General features: G+C 40.4%; 1 protein-coding gene across 1 annotated transcript in view; it reads right to left on the minus strand.

Moving 5' to 3' along the window:
* Positions 1-1867: 1867 nt before the first annotated feature.
* Positions 1868-18809, minus strand: part of C1D (C1D nuclear receptor corepressor) — a 457287-nt gene continuing 440345 nt past the window's right edge. The window contains exon 5 of the mRNA XM_061356248.1: positions 1868-1879. The gene's annotated coding sequence lies outside the window, so the exon portion shown is untranslated. The remainder of the gene's footprint in view (positions 1880-18809) is intronic.

Genomic DNA, 18809 nt, shown 5'->3' on the forward strand with positions numbered 1-18809 from the left:
ACAGGTCAGTGGGAAAGTACCACATTTAATCTACTTAAATCTAGACTGGACAAAGCGTTAGAGAATATACTGTACAGGGAGAGAAAACCTGTGTCAGAAAGGGCAGGGATGAGATGATCTAATGCAAAGGAACTTTTTCATCTCTGAATTTTATGATTCTCTGATGTACATACAGAAACAGCGGGTCTGAGGAATGATGGTGAACACTTCCTTGGTCTTGTGATGAAGTTCACTGCATAGAAATAAGAGCAAAACAATTAAAAGAAAGAAATAATTTTACTGCTCCTCGTTGAGAGTTTGGGGTGTGTGTGGGGGCAGCTTCTGGAAAGGTTCTTCCTCTTGAATTAATAATGCCTTTACATGTGACATTCTTGGTAGAATAAAATAGGAGAGAACCACACAGAGATCCCAATATTTGGGGTCATTATTTGGGGTCAGACTTTCCAAGCAGGCAGCCAAAACACAATCCATCACCATGACCCATTTGCCTTTAATAAACACCTGAAACCGCAGACAGGCCTTCTCAACAGGCTATTGGAGCAAAAGGGCCAACCCAGAGGGGCAGCTTACAGGACGCTGGTGAAGGATGTGAGTCACCATGTTGAAGTCAGTGCAATGACTCACATCTTTCTAAGCTGGTCATAGATCTAAGTAGCTTGTTGAACCGGTAGCTACATACGGAGACATGAGATTTATCAAAGTAAATGCCAGAGTTCATGAGGTGATTTTGAGAATTTGACCTTTCAGTCTACTTCGCTTCACAATGTAAGTCAGCCATTGACTCCAGTGGGCCTTATACTTGACCTGAACATGGCTTGACAGGAGGTAAAGTTTTTGCTAGACACCTTATAAAGTCTACTGTGCTGCTGGGAAGTGTGGCAAATATACAAGCTAGCAATTAGCTTTCGGGGTAACTAGGCCAGTAGAATGCCACTTACTGAGTAGTAAGATTTTGCACCACATCTTGCTGCCTCACATTACTAGTGAAAAGAAACCACATCATTACATGTGGTCATATGCAAACCTCAAGGAAGGTCTCCGGAAGGAGGAAGCTGCTGTTTAAAGAAGTATCAATAAGCACATGCTGAATAATTTCACTCCTCTTATATATATCATGTCTGCTTTCTGTGGTCAAGAAATCTCATAGTATACAGAAAGGAGTTTGGTTAGTGGCTTGTGTTTGTTGAAGGGATGTGATTAGCATACAAATAGTTGATATTCAGACATTTATATTTAATCAAACTGGGAAAATAAACCTGAGCAAGACACACTTAGCTCCTTATTATCACCATCCTCTTCAGATGTCTCTTAACTCTAAGGTTCGCACACTCACAGCAGTTAGGACTCCCACTCCAGGGATGGATGTGAGGACACTTGGCTGCTCCCACCCTCCCACTTCTTCTCCATAAGCAGTACGATGACTGCATACGGACACCATTATACACAAGGTTGTTTCTCACAACACAATTGTCAGGATAGCATGCACAGAGGGAGACTGGGTAACAAATGTGTGATTGAAATACCCACTATCTCTCCTTGGTATCACCATGAACGTAAACAGGAAAAAAAAACCCAAACCAAAACATGATAGAATATATTGCTAAACTGAGACAAAACTTTAAAAGCTTGTTAAGGAACCCTTCCCAATTGTAAAGTGAATGCATACTGGGATTGCCAGAATCGTTGGTGAAAATACTTTTCTGATAAAACCAATAACTGGCACAAAACCAAACAAAAGGCAACTTTAATTTTGTGCCCCTCCTGGTTCACTCTTTTTCTTCTTTTTCGGTATGAAATTTGCTTTGAGATCATTCAACATGTGCAGAAAAAAAGTTCTATCAGCTCTAATCCTTATTTACCTGATTTTATTTATATAACCCTATTTTAATGTCATGATAAGTTTGTCAGGTTATAGACAATGTGTTTCAAGAACTGACCTGTTTAGAAATTTCACACAGTATTTTCCTTTGCTATCTCCACTTGATATATATTGGCTTTGTGATACTTCCCCTGAAACCCTGACTAGCGAGAGCAAACTCACTCTGACAGAAGGATTTTTGAAGCTGTTATTTTAATCTTAAAGTTTACATACCTGTTAGAGGATAGCACGTTCATAGCCTTTACTATTGTTCACAGATTCTTTTTTCCAGAGTCTACGCATAGGTCTCAAGGGTTCTTTCTCCTCAAGGCAAATTACCTCTGAGTGTGTAGGTTTACCTCCAGCTCTGTATTTTTTTTTACTTTTCATATGCTTCTTTCTTTGTGGTTTCCTTCCTCTCTTTTCCTTATTTTCAACTCTTGACCAGGACCCTTAAAGGAAAGAAGAAAGACACTTGGATACCATGGTGATGGGTGACCTTATGAAAACACAGATAAATAGACAGGGGTATTGTTATGTTTCCTTCGCACTGTTTGACTGTGCTACAGTTGGGTGAAAACATTTGTTCTACAAATAAAAGAAAACCTTTCAAACATTACTTTGGCCCCAGTCTTGTTCCAAGTGATGAAGCTGAGGATAGGACCTGTGTCCTCATGGGCCCTTCACCTAGTCAAGAACTGAAGACAAGCTACTTAATTAGGTGACATTATAGCTGATTGATTGATTGATTCTTCCATACAATAGATGATGTGGTGCAAAGATTAGATGCTTTGGCTTAGGCAAAGTATTTGGGTGTTTCGAAATTGTAACTCCACTCTTCACTCTCTCCGGACCTTCAACACGGTGATTTCTTATCATCATTACAATACATTTCAAAGCACTTTCAGAGCTTTAGGTGGAATTGTTTAGTGACAGCAAAGAGTCTTCAGAGAACAAAAAACCAGCAAGAATTTGTTTAAAAGAGGAAATAACTATGCTTAAGTTTTATACTATAATTAAACTACGTCTAAAAACCAAAATAATTTAGTAGTTTAAACTATGTTACACAAAGATGTTTAAGACCAGTTGTAGTGATATAAGTATTTTCTGAATTGAGGCCATAACATAGAACAGGGACCTTAAAGATTATTTAACAACCCATGGCTTATTTCTCCCAGTTCTGCCAAGAAGGTTTTACAGATCTTACATACACAAATAACTTTTTGCTCATGCAAATGAAGATGGTTTTTAGCAGGCATCTTCCTCTTCCTTCTTTTAAAGCTTCCATACAAATCAGCAAAATATCTACAAGTCAATATTTATTTTTTTTTTCTGGGGCCAAGAACAGGACACTACAACTCTCAGGGTTTGGAAAACAATTCATGTGTAATCACTCTCTCAGAGCCTGGGAGAGGAAGGCTTTGGAACAGCCAGAACATCAAGAGGCACAGTTTGTGACAGCCTAGAGAAGGCAAAAAAAGAAGGGAAGGGTGGAAGGCAAGAAAAGAACAAGACAGAGAAGCAGCAGAAGCTAAAGGAAAAAGCCCAGCCTGTTTTCTCTGAGAAAAATTCAGGCAGTCCAATGCAGAGAGAATGCAGCAGGGCTATTCTGCAATGTCTGGAGGGAAGGAGATGAGCCAAGTAACAGCCTTGTGAAACACAACTAGAAATTCAGCCAGAGACAGAATTGATTTTTTTCCTCCTCCCTTTATCCCCCCGCCACAGAAGATATATGTGTTTAGATCAACTCATGCCCTTATTGAGTCTTGAGCAGAGAATGGTCTGACTCAAGCACTTTTCATGTAGTCTGCAGGATTCCTGCACACACCCTGGGCAGATTACTGGGATAAATTAAGACCCAGCCTCTGCCCTTAACCTATAAGAAAATTCACCCCCATTGTATTAAGTGGTTTAAAAAACAAAACAAGCAAAAGATCCAACAGACTTGCAACAAATCTTTCTAACTGTTAGGTTAACGCTGCATGAGATGTTTGTATGACAGCTCATGACGGGAGGTGACAGACTTTCAGACCTTGGCTGAGAAGTTAGACCAGCTGGAGGTAGATGATTCCTGTCAATAGGTGAGCTTCATGCAGCCAGAAGAGTGATGACCTGATGCAATGGAAGGATCTTAATTTTCTTCTATTACACCTCTTAGTGTACATGTCCAGGGATTTTTATTTTTTTTTTAATCCATAAAGCAGCAGAAATAGACAGCAATGTTTAAAAGCGTGAATTACAAATGCCTTCAGTTTACTGGAGGAGATGGAAAAACTGATTATGTGGAATCTGGACAGTGTAAAAGACAACTGCCCAAAATACAGTGTTCTTCCTGACCTAGCCCTGTCCTCATCTTTCATCTCATACACGCTACACCAACCCCTGCCTCTGCTCCACGTACAGTGCCAGTCTTCACCGCCTATTTGTCAAACCTTCCACAAGCACCTTCTGTGACATGCCAGCCCCTAAGCACTGGATGAGCTCCCTGTAAAAGTCCACAAGGTCAGTGGCTGCATTATCCTGCTTTACATCCCTCCTCAAAATCAACCTGTGATGAGATCTTTGGGCAGTGCAGGAGATTGGCAAGGCAGCTGGTGTGCTAAGGAGGCTGCTGAGGATATCAGCTGAGCTCTGCTGGCAGCCCTCAGGGGTCCCCAACTTGCTCAGTGCTCACTAACACTCAGCTTCTGGGCTTGAGCCCATACATCTGCACTGCTTTGTGGACAGCCCAGGTTGGGTGCATGCAAGCTTTGAGGACATTCCTCAACTACACGCTTCATTTTGCCACAACAGGGCAATGCCCAATTTAGGCACAGGAGCAAAAGGAAAAAGAGAATCAGAGCTGTTACACCACCCCACTGGCACCCTTGCTATCATGCCATGAGGGACCTTGCCTCTGCAGTTGGTTTTTCCTCTTCTTTTGGTCTGTCACAACCCTGCCTCTCTTGTAACACCTTCTCAGTTTAACAAATGCAATTTCAATGTGATAAGCAGAGTGCAGAAGGAGAAGCCTATGCATAATGTTCATTATATTCAAAAATCAGCTTGCCCCCACAAATCCAGCATATAGCAAATGACTCATCTGGAAGACTTGGGTTCAACCTATGACATATAAAGACTAAAGTGTATTAAAGTTAATGAACTTCAGAATGATGATTAATACTAAAGAGAACATAACACTTTATGGCAGCTGAGACAATGTTCACTCCTTTTCATTACTTTTCTGAGGACAACCTGCATTAACAAAAAAAAGATGTCTGACATGAAAAGCTGTTGACAAGCATACAAAATGGAGCACAAATACTACCTACTATCCATAGCTACACCCAGGAGACCTTTGCAAAGTGTTTGAATATCACCTGCTTTATTTACTGTAATAAGTGAAATGTGTTCTCTTTAGCCAAGAATGCAACTGAACTTGTGGGAAGACACCCTTTGTGTACCTGCTGCCAAAGCCAGAATGCCAGCTTCTTCCATACATTAAGCAGGTATCACTGATGCTGCTGAACTGTCCAGAAATACTGTTAATCCTGCAAAAAAAAAAAAAAGTGAGGGTTTAATATTCTCTCTATAGATGCAACATGTTCCAAGAGCTAATTAATTGCTGCTGCTACTTACTGAAGGAAAGAGCCAAGAGCCATGTGTTTGTGCTATTCATGTTTCTGATAGAAACATCTGATTTTGTTGCTGTTGATGAGAACATGCTTAGGAAAGGGCACCAGAGCACTTTTCAGCATGGCTGACAATATGGCTCCCCATTTGTTTGCTCTTTTACCTGCTACCTGCTGAAACACAGCATACGTTCTACATGGAGCCCTGCCTGCTGTACAGTAAACACCTTTTCCACATTTTGGCTGTGTCTTCCCAGACCCTTTGTGTGTAAGAGGAGCATTAAACAAAATATGTTTTCTGTGGGGAGTATTTCTGTAAATACTGGATTGAAGACTGCTCAGAAACCCCAAAACCCCACCCCACACACATTTTACATGTGCAAGAAATAAGCATGACAGAATGCATGCCGCCAGGCTTTCCTGTCACACGCATCATGGTCGCAGCCCCAGACACCAGTTCTGATCTGCTGCCACACGCTTCTGACATTACAACCATCTCCTTTTTCCTGGTTAGTGTTCAAGAACTACAGCACTAATTCCTCCTGGTTGCAGTGCCAAATGACTGTACTGGAATGAGTCCATGGAATGAAGTGAATCCCATCTATTTTTTTTTTTTTTAGGCATCAAAATCATAACACTGATCTTTCAAAATATCAGCCTGGGTTTCCAGAAGATGAATAGCTATCTTCAGGCAGTGTTGGACCAGCAGAGTCTCTCTGACCTTTGGACTTGGTTCCTCCACAACAGGGACAACCAAGGGCAAACACTAAGAGCAACAGCCAATGATTCAGGATGTCCTCTAGCAGTGATCTTACACTCTGTAAACAAATGACATTATTAACATGCCCAGTAGAGGCTTGGTTTTGGCTCCTTCTCTTTCTTATTTGAATTAATTTCCAAATAAGACCACTTATGACCTTTATGTGAAGCAGCATTATGCAAGCCAATACTTGTGCAGGCCAGTGTCTGTATTCCAGGGCAGAAGACACCAGAAGCTAAAAGGAAGAAAGTAGGTTTCTGCTCCAAACCAAAGTGAAACCAGGAAAGGCCTTTAGACAAATGAATCAGAATTTAAGTCAACTGCACTAAGGGAAGGGGGGAGTTTCCATCGCAGAGGAAGAGATCTGGCTTACCCAGAGCAGGCTTTTGCCACTGCTTTTTTGGCAACATGAAGATGCAAATGAAACAACAGTTGTAACTGGCTGAAAAGACTCTGAAGAGCCTAATCCAAACACCAAGTGACTGTCACAAGAGTGGCTGTCAGCTTAGTCAAAGCTTAAATCTTTTTTTGGCTTGTGTGCACTGCTGTGATTTCCATTTCCTCTGTACAACAGTGAACCACAATGCAGGGAGACAGGAAAAAGGCATTCTGTACAGGACATCGAAAACCCCAGCTACCCCAAACTGTTGTAAGACACTGAATTTAATGATAAAGCAAAGAAACTGCAAAGGCGACAGTCCATGCAAGCTACTCTCTTGTGGCCAGAACTAAGCTTCGAAGTGCAGCTCTGCTACCTATAGTTATTGGCTATTTGTCCCTCTCAACCCCCAAACACGCAGCTACTGAAGGCAGGATGCAGTGCATTTCTAACGACCTTGCCATTGCTCTTCCTGCTCTAGCATGGACTACTGCTATAAATTTGGTTATCTCTCTCTAAAATTTGATTTGTTCTCAGTTGAACAGAAGCACAGAATTTCCCAGCTGAGTTACACATTATGGGAAAAAGTGTTCCCTTTTGGGTTTTTCAGCCTGCCATATTTCAGTTTGCTTGACTCTCCACTTCTTGTTTTGTGCTGCCTTCGCATCCCTTCTTACTTGCTCCATTCTGAAGAAAAAACATTTCATCCTTTTCCATCAGCCATTAATTATTCTCCCTACTCTAACCAGAATCTACTGTAACTCTCCAGTATACTTACAGAGCTGGAGTGCTCTCTACTACCTATAGCAATGCCATCTGTGGGTCTATGAAACTCTGATTTATGTATTTCTGTGTAACTCATTTCTTCCCTACTGAACAAAGTCTCAGTTAGTCATACTCAGTATTACACAGTTCCTTTCCTCGTCACAATATTTAGATGCTCAACTATATCCTAACTGAAAGGGCATGATTTTCACAAGGAAAAATCCTCTTCCCTTTCCAAAAGGCCTCAGTAATAAGTATTGCTCCAAAGCCCTGTCGAGTAGCTGTCTTTAAACAGAAACGCTACGGTATTTCAGGAGCATTTACGGGTGTCTGAGCTTTCAAATGCTGTTGAGCATGTTCATAGGTGTTTCACTGGAACAGGCACAGAATCTGGCAGGATCAGGCCCTGAATGGACAGAGAAGAAACAGATGCTCACACAAATAGAGGATAATTATAAAATTTCGATTGAAACATGTTTTTTTTCTGTGAAATCTATTTTACTCTTAAACATGAGAAAATGATGGAATAGAAAACAGACATCTAGTAAAAAGTGATAAAAGTTAATTTTCCCCCACTTGATGCTGGCATTATCTGGTTCTTTGCTGATAGAATTTTGCTTCACAGGAGAACAAAGGATGCCTTAAAAAGAAAATTATCAGTAGTACAGTAAGGCAGTAAAAGGAAATACTTAAATTACAGCCTCTGTGTGATACTTTCTGCTCATATGTGTCACTGTAACAAACAGTCTAAGAGGACCCAGCCTAACAGGACGCAGGCAACGATAGATGGTTGTACACAATGAATTGAATAGTAGGTGGAATAAAGTAAATCCTTTGAGGTAGGACATAAACCATGGGAGGTTTGGCTGACAGTTAAGCAGATCTGTCCCCGTGGCCAATGACAGGAGGAGCACAGCTCTGAAAGCCTCTGCTTGTTGTGTTTGGTCCATGTTATGCCCTGGGTCTCTTTCACAGCACCTGCAGACCTTGTTGGTCTGGTGTGCTGGTGCTCAGAGTTTCCTGAAAGCAGGCCAGAGGTGGGCACAAACGAACCCTAAATCCATGAATCAGCTTTTGTAATGTTATTTTAAGCAAAAGATGATGCAAGGGTGAGGTATGTGCTTGTGGGAGGGAAGGGGGAGAGAGGGAGGGAAAGAGAGAGAGAGGAAAAAAATAACCATTTCAACTAGAAGCCCTGTCTGTACCTTTTCACTTAGTGACTTAAATACACAGATGACTATAGCTGAGGGATATTAAATGTGAATCCTGCACAGTACATTTTTAGGAGATATAAAAATCCAACATACTGTAAAATTTATAGCTTCCTTTCCCTCCCCAAAAAAAGGAAAAGAAAAAAAATCTATTGGTAGAACATATAAATTTTGCTGAGGCTCTAAAAGGTGTCATAAAACCTCCCTGCCACAGATACAGTTGGGTTACGGTAGGTATTTCTATAACTAAGATTTGTAATAATTTGGGGTTTGTACATTGGGTGGTAATACTGCGGTGCTTTAGGCAATATGCCTATAATGTCCAACACAACAGAATGCCTGTTGGGTCTCATTTCATGTGTATAAATTATATATAATCTGAACAAACACGAATGGTGGGACCCATATATAAACAGCCTTAATATTTCAACACCTACATTTCTTTATGAACCTGGGTGGTTAGAAAGGTGGTTGCAAATGATTATTTCTTTACCAAGTTCACATAGAGTAGTTTGCTCAGTTTAATAATAGTCTATCTTGTTCAGGCTGAACAATCTGGTCCCTGTGGGGGGAAAAAAAAAGGGGGGGAGAGAGTAATAAATCAATAGCCCAGATGTAATCTTAGGTGTCTAGAATGCAGAGAGGGATTTTGGAGCATAATGGCACTGGTTGTCTATTGTCATTCAGACATGAGCTGCATCAGAAAAGGGCTTGTGGGAACCTGATAAGAGTTGGTCAAAAGTGGGCCATAAATCAAATGCAGGCAGTATTCTGCTGATTTCACACACACGTTCATTGGGGAAGGGAAAAAAAAGGAAAAAAAAAAAGATAGAAAAGGTGATAGATCTGCAATTTACTGCTTATCACATCTGCTAGAAGTTTCATAATACAAAAGCCTGACCTTCAATGAATAAACACCCTCGTTGACTACCTGTTTCTGCCTAGGAAATACCGCACTCAAGTCTCCTAGAGCTCAGAAATGTGGCTACGAAAATGATGTGACATCTTCAGGTTTAACAAGCTTCTTTTTGTTGCTAGCAGTTGAGTAGCTGTCACTTTAGTTACTAGTAGCCACTTTAACTTCAGATGCACAGGGTTTATTGAAAGGAACTATATACTTACTCAAAGACACTAACAGCCTATCGAAAAAAACAGTTCATAGCACAAGGATTATGGAAAGAGCAATGTGCATGGCTCTTTTACTTACATTTACATTCTGCTTCTGTCTAAAGAGAAAATAAAGAACTAGCACTAACAACACACTGATTATAGAGACCTCTCCATGCTGCAATACAGGTACCTCTGCTGAGATTCTAGACACATCAAAACACACGGGTCACTGATAGTGCTCATTTACCTGAGCCCTTTGTAAGGGTCATTTGTCAATTTTAACCTTGATTCGGACTCATATTCCAAAGCTCTGACAATAGCTATTTCTTTATATGCTCCATATTCATTATTTCAAGACCAAACGCTTTAGACTGTTTTGCCAATTTTTGCATTAATTGCCAAATCAATGCAATTTTTATCTGATGTTTAATCTGCTTCCAGTTATGCCTTCTTAAGGACTCACTGCAGGTAATACAGCTCAAGTTAAGCTCCTATAATTTGAACAAGTTAGGAGGGACTCGATTACTATATTAAAGGAAAGATCCTAATAATGTGAGCTGGTACCTATCCCTTAGAACTCCACAAGCCTCACAAACATCAGCCAACAAACAACAAATCCACTTTCCATCCCAGTATCATACAAAGGGAAAAGAGTATGAGATTAAGATAAAGCTTTTCCCAAGGTGCTTGCACTTCATTTTGCCTGAACTAGTCCCTCAGATGCCCAGTCCCTGGAGGAGAAGACTTGGTGCAAGACACTTTCTGCAGCACAGGCGCAATCACTGACAACAATGAACTGAACATTAAAAAGATAGTGCAAAGTAGTATGAAATATTTACTGCCCAGATTTTGTCGTAGAAGCTTTGTTGTTCTCTGAAAGAAATCTGCTCTTGTGAGTTCAGGATCCAACCAGTCAGTGCACAGAAAGAGGGCAAGAGTGGGACACCTGGTAGATAACTCACGTGGGGACCCTCTGCAAGTTAAATTATCCATACTATATAACCAGTACAGGGCATGCATAAGACAGCTGTGGCACAGCAATTCTTCCCTTAGCAGAAGGGACTTTACTACCCTCAGATACCCCACAGAAACAAGCCTTACTTTTCCTTGCTCAGCTGCAGTGACTTTGGTATATTATCCTGTCCAACACCAGCTGTTAGTGAGAAGGCAAGAAGGATACCAGCCTCTTTAGAAACCATTCCTCACAACCTGGAAGTAGAATTAATGCAAACATCTCTGATTTGGATCCTAGTGCAAGTTCTCTGCATGCTTGCTGGTCTACTTGCCGCTGCTGTGCAGGCTTCGCTGTCAGAGAGGACAATGGTTATCAATCATGTCAGAGCACTTTAACAAGGCAAGCAAGCTACAAACACCTCGCAGAATTTATGTCACTGGGGAAGAGTCATTAATTTGGATTTCCAGCTTCCTGCTCAGGCAAAATTAAAAAACAAAATATTGAATATAGAGTCGTTTGATTTAATGCACACAAATAGGTAATTGAGTATATATCTGCTGACCTTCCCTAAGAGGAAGGGCATAAATATTCCAGCTTGGTTTTACAAACCAAACAAACTCTTATAATAAGAAAAAAGCAATTTAATTATTTTATGTATTATATATATTTGTTCACCTTGGTTTGCTAGGAGAGAGATTGATTCCTTTGTTAAAAATTATGTTTGGAAGGGGGAAAGGGCTTTAATTTGTGTAATGTGCATTCCGGGAATTAACATTCCCCCTGTTTGAAGGAGAAAAACTGTGCCATTAGATTCATTGGTACTGAAAGAAAAAGGTTGTAGGGTTATTTTGTTTGGGGGGGTTTGGTGGTCAGGGGCTATTAATAAAGGCTGCTAGTGAGGAGGGGAAGTCAGATTTTGCAGTGCTTTGGACCCTTATTTCTCTTTGCGTTCTCCACATACAGGGATGCACATGAATAGGTCTACAGCTTTATTCTGATAGCCCAGCAGTAGCAATAGCTACACTTTGCTAGTACCACTCTAACACTCCTAACTGCACATTAAAATTAGTAAATGGAGTTATTCTGTTCCATGCAGATTGTAAATTCCTACCCTTCCAAATACAAGATATCTACTTCCAAACCTCTTAAGTCCTATAATTATTCCAAACCCCAGCAGCTTCCTCTCCTTCTGACTTCCTGACCCCTTTCCCCTCTCATAAATGTGCAGCATCTCAGCTGAATATTCTCAGGACACCTCCACAGGCCTATTCCTTTGTCCCTCTGAACCAGCTTCAGCAAGGTCTGGTCCAGCTGCCATCATCTTCTACAAATCATGCCTTCAGAAAGCTACCCAGAAAAAAGCAGAGCCCCCTGTATAGGACTACTTAAGGACTTCACCCATTTTCAAGCCCTACTAGTCAGAGGGACTGGCTGAAAAATTCCTTTCCCAGTTGCTAATCTTGGCAATTCCCTGGCAACTTCAGCTGGGGTCCTTTTTTTTTTTTTTTTCTAGAATAAGATCCTGACTGCATTTTACTGTTCAGCAGCTTGCACTGAATTAAAAGAAAGTAAAAATCTACAAGCCATATGGAGGAAACACGGATTAATCGATGTAGGAAGCTCACGTTATGCGTACGTGCTTATTAGAAAAAGGCTGAATTAGAAACACTGCTTAGCTGAAACAGCTGACTCATGTTGCCAGAGACTGAATTGAGTCAAAAGTACTTTGGGGCTAATGGAAGTATGTCATTCTCTCAGTCCTAAGCCAAGAAATATTTATGTATTATCACAAGAAGCTTGTGTCCTGTAGAAAACCTCAGTTCAGAGTTAATGGCTGTGAATCTCTCCAAGGCTTTGGGCTGGCCTGACAATCCCACCTCACAGAAATTCAACAGATGTCCCTATAGAGAGCTGTCTGAGCTCATGCTATGCCCTTACATTCCAGAGTCCACTTTGAGACAAAATGAGGAGAAAGAGTGATCAAGAGGTGGAACTGCTGTGAAATACAGAGCAGCTCACAAAAGGGAGCTTAAAGAGAGCTCTTCCCAGGAGGAAGGAAAGGATAATTAGAGTTTAGTGAGAGTCACTCTCTTCCCTTTCAATGCAACTCATAAGGGATATGTGTTGATTATCAAATGAAAGGGGATAATGCATTGCTGGGAGACTGTACTGTGCAAATATTCATTTGAAAATGTTTACACTACAAATTTAGCTCATTTCCTGCATATCTATGCACAGATGGTAATTTCCTCAGATTCAAAACTGGCTGAGAAGAGGGGGGAAATGCTGACAGGAATGCTAGCAAATTCAAAGGGATCTTCACCAAGCAGCAGCCCAAACATTTTGTTTTCCTAATCCCCTTCCCTTCTTTTTCATTCTAGAAAATGGTACTTGCCTTTGCACACTTTGAGGTTCATAATGGCCGTGAAAGAATACAAGCAATTGCAAAGTATTTTTTAGCAAAAGATTCTGAAGTGAATTTGACACGTTAAGAAGTTACAAAAAATTGAACACTTCTGTCTTAATCCTAAAAATTCAAATTGCTTCTAATTATATATTATTGCAATTAGTTACAAATTCCAGTGAAAGCCACCCAGCAGTTCAGTTATACCTAGTATTTTTCCCCTATCTCATTTTAAGCTCCAAGTTAGTGGTGAGATGTGCATGGGAAATGTAAATTGTTGGATAGGTTTCCTGGCAAAGTCAGACACACACTGTAAACAAATTACTTTTACCCAATTACTAATTTAAGACTAATTTGTTTATGTTTTAATTCTTCTGTAATTTGTTCTTCCTGTAGAACAAGTAAGATCCAACCATGTAGTTAACAGCTACAGCCTAACATGCATACAAAAATGATGGAGGTCACACTTGCTCCAAACTCAAGCGCTATCCCCCCTTCTCCATCCAAATTATTAGATTAATAAAAATTATTCCTACTATAAAATTATTCTGGTGTCCTCAACATAAAAAGGGCATGGAACTGTTGGAACAAGTCCAAAGGAGGGCCCTGAGGATGATCATGGGGCTGGAGCACCTCCTGTTGCCAAGGGAAGTTGTGAATGCTCCATCCCTGGCAGTGTTCAAGACCAGGTTGGACAGAGCCTTAGGTGGCATGGTTTAGTGGGAGGTGTCCCTGTCCATGGCAGGGGAGTTAGAACTGGATGATCTTAAGGTCCTTTCTAACCCTAACTATTCTATGATTCTATGATTTAATGTAAATAATATAGCTAATTTTATGTCTGGACAACTGCTTCCTGAAAGTGCAGGTGCAGGGCATACTTTCAAGCTTTTCTTCATGACAATAAGACTTTCACAGGGGGTACTGAAGGTTATAGCTACACAGAAGAAACATGACTCCAGAGGATGAGAATTTAGAACTATCGTCAGGGGAGTTTTCAACAACACTGACAGTAAAGCTTAGTTCTGGTATATTTAAACTTTGATCATTCCAATTTCTTCCATGCTCATTAATAAAAAGTCAAGTGTACTGCAGAGAGCTGAATGAGTAGCAGGATGGTAGACATGGTACAGTCACAATCAGAAAAGGGCCTTTTCCCAGCATAATGAACTATGGTTTCTACTCCGCACTCCCTATATATCCTGTGCTCATTTCATGTCCTCCAGTGAAAGCACATGGAAGTTAAAAATATTGCTGAGTTAGGACAAGCAGCCTTACCAACGGGACAGTGTGTTATGGAGGTCTACATCATAATGCTTTGGAAGTCCTCTTGAAGACTTCAAGGAATAAAATCCATGCAGAAAGACTTGAGCAGCAGCCCTCACTTCCACCATGTAAAACATTTCACAGCTTGTCTCATTATAGCATTTGTAAAATCACTGTCTGAGAGCAGTGGTGCATAAATGAATTATTTAAGTTTTGCAGCAAATCACCCTGATCTTGTGTGCAGCTTCTTAATGTACTTTAAGTGAGCCCTGGGAGGCAAATCATAGCAGACAAGGGGTGTAATGTAAACCAAGTTTTATTAGCCACGAAAAGCCACAATACAACATTTATTAAGTATCAAAGACAGTGCATTTAAATAACTGTGATTTGGTAAATAATAGCCAACATGGTGCCTATCTTCCCTAGTTCCAAAGGCTTTTTTAAATTTTTTATTTAAACCCAAGCAAAAACATCAAACCCCAAAAAAGCTGTTTATTTTCTTGTCAGCTCTACTAACATAACAGGTCCTCTCTAGTTTGCAAATAGCGATTTTCAACAAATTACCATGTGTCACAAACAGTCTGCAGCTCTCTAGCCTTAATACTTAGCAGAAAAGTAAAAGTGCATTAGTATGTTATCATCCACTCTTTATCAGTGCAGGCTCTGTGGTCCCTGCTGCCCTTAGCAGCCTGGGAAACAAACACGGCCCAGCACTCTCTGCATTGCCCTCAGTAAACAGGCCCCAAACACCCTCTAATGTTTTCCTTTTTTAGGCAGCTGCCTCTTGTACTGCTAACACGGAGCAGACCTTCAAAACCAAAACTATTTCTGCCAGAGCTCCATATTCAATGTGGTATGAAATCTAAAGGCAGTGTAGCAAAGTCTTCTTCCATACCCCTGCCCTTTTCTTACCTCATTAATTGAATCTCAAGACAAACCTAAGTACTGCCTCACATGCCATACGTTGAAAACAAATCATCTTTTATCTTTGGCCAAGGAGATAAGTCCAAGTCCAGACAGACAATAACAATAAAAAGAAATTAAATATACCAAAGTATTCAATGGGCAGACACTCACTGATAAATATTTAATGCTCCGATAGCACAATTTGGGTATTTGTAAAATGCAGCTGGTTTTCCTTTGTGTGAGCATCTCCCTTGCTCTCTCCAGCTTTGGACTGCTGTAAGAAAAAAGTAAACTGGGAACTTCTCCATGTGCCCTGAATGCTGAACTAAGAGGTAGTGCTTAAAACCACTCAAAGCCACATAGCCTTGTAGAAATGTAGTCCAAGTCCCCCATCTGTCCGATCACAGCAGAGAGCATAACTCGTGCATCAGGATTCCTCCATTGTGTGGAATATGATGCTAGTCCAAAAACCACCACACAAGCCACCCAAACAAGCAAAGATTGGTCTTTGCTGCTCTGAAGATTTGTAGAAGCATCCTACTACTACTCACACTCCAGACCACTGAATCCTGGTTCCCCTTCCCAGAAATCACTTGCTTTATTTTCTTCTATGATGCTGAGAAAGCAGACAGCTGAAAATCTGGTGCTTGAGGCATGAAGGAAAACCCAGCAGTTTTAGACACAGAGCCCCAGTTAGCCCAGAGCCAATGTGGAGACTAAATCTTCTAGATGGTGACATACAGAGCCTCCTCTAGGTGTGCAGAAATCTGTTGGTGCAAATAAAAGGCTTTTCTCGTGTTGGTTTAGCTGAGCATCTCTCACTGAGCAATCTGTGAGCTCCAGAGATGACCATTTGCCATCCCAGCTCATTCTGCCCTTGCTAGGGTTCAGCGGCAGAAACAACCATGTTGGTTCTTTGACCAGAAGTGGTAGAATTTAGCCTGAAATTCTGCCACAATTCTTTTGCTATAATTGTTTTTTTTTTTTTTTTTGTTTTCCTTCCTCCTTCCTTCTCATACTAGAAGAATCCATTACATGACTCTCCTTTTGTGAAGGCCTTCCTATGAGCAGCTGCATAAACAGGACAACCAGATTTTAAACTGAAGAAAGCAATAAACTTTTTTTTTTCTAACTGGAAACCTCCTACCACTTTTTGCCTTAGGTATTTACATTTTCCAAAGCAAATTTCTTTACACCTTTTCACTGACCTGCCTTTTTTCTTTTCACCTTGCCTTTAAAAAATAAAAATGACCCAGGAGTGAAGCAAGGTAAATCTTTTTTTTTTTTTCCAGAAAATATGAACTATTTCTGTGTGATTTTTGAACTGAAATGGGATGGGGGCTTCTAGACAAAGATTTAATAAAATCATGTAGTACAGAGTAAAATTAGCAGATAAGTAGGCCTTTGCTGCAGCAGCACACAACAGATGTTTCAGAGGAATGAGCAAGTTTCACTTACGGTCCAGATGTGTAATATATACAGAGTGAGCAGTGGGAACCCAAAGGAAAAATGATGCCACTTATAGCCGTCCATGAAGAGATTATTTCCTATAGAAAGGCGCAATCAAACAGTTGTCCAACTACTTAAAACAAGAGATGTTCATCTTTCAGCCATCCACATTGGAAGAGGTGCTGTTGAAACTGGCCTGGGAATCCAACAGCTTTACAGGGCATATTGGCCAGAGCAGAATTTGCTTTCCACTATAAAACAAGCTATTGCTTTCCATATCTCATCACCACCAGAAAAATGAAACCAAAGCAATCACACCACTGCTGATGCATGGATGGATACAACATATAATCACAGAAAATGCCATTTTCCCCACCTGGGTTTTCTATTCCTCTGAAGTTGTGTCCTTACTCCCTGTATTAGAACTATTCTTATCAAATACACGGGTTACAATATTTAATACTCAAATTTTAAATATTTCAAAGTTCAGAAGAAAAGTTCATTACCAAAGGAAAGTATAAACAAGGAGATGATAAAATGGTAGTCATAAAATATGCTAATAATCCTTTCAATGGCATATCTTGCTGTTGTAATTAACGAGTAATGCATTCCTCCCATGTTTCATAGAGTTTTACTGCTTTGATATATAACTGGAGCTCTTCAGCAGGATCAGTGTAACTCAATCACCATTTTCCTTTCCATCTAGTATGACCATGTTCAAGACTCAATTGCTGTGTCATTTATTGTGCATGTTTCCCAACAGACAGCCTTGGTAGAGTTCAACAGAGTCAAGTTTGATAGTTAAGTCTGTGTTACATCTTCCATGCAATCATGAGACCACACCAAAGCAGTGTTTTATACTCAATTTTATAAGCCTCTCCCTTTCTCCACTGTTGTTTGTAGAAAATCTGATAACCGGTATTGATTGACAGCTTTTTTAAGTGAGCATGAGTAATCATGTCAGCTTGAGTTACACTTTGTAAATGTTCCTAAAAATATTCTATTATCCTGGTTATTGATCAAGCGAACGTGTTTGGTTTATAAATGTAAGTTTCCACAACAAAGCCTGTTTTAGGAAGGCCCACCATCAGCAACTTCACAGCCCCTAGTCAAAGACATCTTGAATATTCATAGTTTTTTTCCCTTGAAAGGAAAAAAAAAGACAAACTCATTGGCCAATTTCAATTATTTAATCGCAAATCTGTTCCCAGTGAAATTCTTCTCAGGGAAAAAGGAAAGTCAGGTCTGGAAAGCAAAACTGCTCCAAGTCATGTTCCCAGTGATTTCAGTAGCCGCAATTTTCCAGTGCACAGCTGGAAGACATCTCAATAGGCCAGTAAGCTGTCACTCCAGTAAGCTTTTAGAAAACAGCTCCTTTAGGATGCTTTCATCTAAACTCCTAAAACTCAGAGCAGCAAAATTAACTAGTCACAAGCCAAAATTACAGGGGGACAACCTGCAAACTTGCTTCACTTCACTACAAATTGTGCTGGGTAAGTGTTGGTAAGATCTGGACGTGGCCTCAAAACTGGCTGCAAGTACCAAAGCCTCAAAATAGGTAACTACTGGAAATTGGCCCTGAATTGGACTTGCTTGGAATACTGTTGGCCCTGAATTGGACTTGCTTGGAATACTGTTGGCCCTGAACTGGACTTGCTAGTGAGAAACTTCATCTCTTTTGAGTTATCCCAAATTAAGTTGGTTTGATGCCATACATATGCAGGGATGCTTTTTGGTGCATTCTTACATGCATGTCCAAGTCAAAATTTTAGCTGTCTGCTGTTTCTGCAAGCACAGGAAATATACACAGCACCTATAAAGCAGACCAACTGACTTCTTCCATTTTAAAACACTGCTTTCAGACAATTACAGTCACTTGGAAAGAAACTGCTCAAACTGGGAGGCTTGTTTTCAATTCAGATTTGGGGGAGCTGCTGTTTTGATTTTGAGGTTTGCTGGGTTTATTTGTATTCAGAAAAATACTGAGGTGGAAGCTGGGAAGTATCATGTGAACTGGCTGGATCACCACACCAAACAGAATGAGAACTGGGGCTACAAATGTCTCAAACGCACGGCTCTCCACATTACTTTGCTTTTCTCATACTTCAAAATATTCTTCCAACCACTTAACTGTTTCA

The sequence above is a fragment of the Neopsephotus bourkii genome, unplaced genomic scaffold (assembly GCF_033783945.1).
Source record: "Neopsephotus bourkii isolate Nb327-2 ecotype Australia unplaced genomic scaffold, CSIRO-AGI_Nbou_v1 NB_845, whole genome shotgun sequence".
Taxonomy (NCBI): domain Eukaryota; kingdom Metazoa; phylum Chordata; class Aves; order Psittaciformes; family Psittacidae; genus Neopsephotus; species Neopsephotus bourkii.